Raw genomic sequence first — 2,022 nt, 5'->3', positions numbered from 1 at the left:
TAGGACTGGGTCTGGGGGTTCCCGGAAGTCGGCAGAAATTCCTACTGAGCGGGAGGGATGGGGGAGGTACGGCAGAGGGGTGGGGGGCCACCGGAGGGGGTGGGAGAGGGTCCGGCCCACGCTGCCTCCTGGGCTGGGACTGGTCCCGCCAGCACAGGGTAGCAGGAAGCTCTCCACACACTCACCGGACCTGGACTAGGACTGGCTCTGGGGGCTCCCGGAACTCGGCAGAAAATCCTACTTGGCGGGTGGGGTGGGGGAGGCACTGAGGAGTGGTGGGGGGCGGCCCGAGGGGCTGGGAGAGGGTCCGGCCCACGCTGCGCCTGGGCTGGGACTCTATATTTCTTAATATTTAACCACTTTTGTAGTTCTGAAATGAATCCAAGATTGTAATGATATATAAAATACTTAATGTGAAACTGGATTTTAATTATATTTATTAAGAAGTTTTCTCAATGTACACAAGAGATTAATTTTAGCTTTCTAGTGTCCTTTTTGTTTAGGATTTGGGAGTAAAATATGTGTACTCACTTGGTAAAATAACTTTGAATGTTTCATTTTTTATTTTCCTCAAAGACAAATAAGGAAAGATACTTTAAGTACACTTACAGGAGTTCTCTAATCAACACAGATTTATAGAAATCTTTAAAAAAATCACTAGAGGCTGGAACTGTAATTGTGGGACTTCATATAGGGTAACTTTCTGTTGGAGATATCAGACAAGGAGAGTGTAAAGCACTTTAAAAGGTGTTTGATCAAACATTTTGGATTTATTTGAACACTATTGTGCTATTTATAATTTTTAGGTTTTCTGGTATCAGCCCATATGTTCCTTTCACATTTATGATTTTTGTGCTGGATATTTATATTAGTTTGTCTTTTTTTTACTTATTTCAAAAATCATCTTTTGTATTAAATATTAATTCCATTTCTTTCAATATAATTAATTATTCCATGTTTTTGGTTCTATTAACTCATTGGTTACTTTTTCACTCTAACATTTCCTAACTTTTTGAATGACAGTTTGATTAAATTTTTTCATTGATATGGATGTTCAGTAATGCATATAGACACTCATTTTATACCCATACTTGTATTAGTTGTTTTACATAAATGTAGATTTGTAAGAGCATTTATAATTTTAAGGTGTGATTTGATTCACAAGTTGGTTAATGCCATTTTTCTTTTCATTTCTTATTGTGTAGTAATTTTATATTTTGTTGGATTCATTTTATTTCATTATCATTACAAAAAGTTCTGTATATTATGTTTTTTCATATGCCATTTTAAAAGTTTCCTTGCTGTGTTACATATAAATAATACTTCATGAATATTTGGAAAGATGGACTTTTTTTGTCTTTTTTTGTTTGTTTTGTTTGGCTTTTGTATTTTAGGATCTACAGGGTCTACAGGGTCTCACTGCGTATGTTGTAGTGATACTCCTGTTTACAGCCTCCTGAGAGTTGGGATTTCAGGTAATGCCATCACGCCCAGTCTGAATCACAGTCTCAGCGCGCTCTGGGGACAGGGCCCACACAGCAGGCCTGGGCGTCGAACACATGGCCCCTGTATCTGCCTGAGCAGGTGCTTTAATCCACTGAACTATTTGGCCAGCCCTAGCAAGATGGAGTTTTGATGTTACAGGGTTTAGAAACTGTAAAATTACTTTATTGATTGTATGATTTGTACTTATTAAGCTATTGACCATCAACTTTGCCTTTGATCAAGAAAATGTTTTTAAGTCATTTATGAGATATTTATTTCTTGATCACTAGGATGTTTTTCGGTTTTTTTTTAAAGAGAATAGGCAATAATAGGTAAGACATTAGAGATGACGCACAATTTTTTTAAAAAATAAGATGATACGTATTTAACAAAGGTAGTTAGAGTGCACATTTTGTCTTCAATGTAATGGCTCAGATTACCAGCTATGACCATGTAAACTTGGTCAGAAAAAAAAATAATCATTAACTTCTACCTTCAAACAACTGACAGAAATTCGTGGTACAATCATCTTAGCTA

The sequence above is a fragment of the Octodon degus genome, unplaced genomic scaffold (assembly GCF_000260255.1).
Source record: "Octodon degus isolate 3935 unplaced genomic scaffold, OctDeg1.0 scaffold00014, whole genome shotgun sequence".
NCBI classification, from domain to species: Eukaryota; Metazoa; Chordata; class Mammalia; order Rodentia; family Octodontidae; genus Octodon; species Octodon degus.
Note: the sequence above shows the minus strand (reverse complement) of the source record.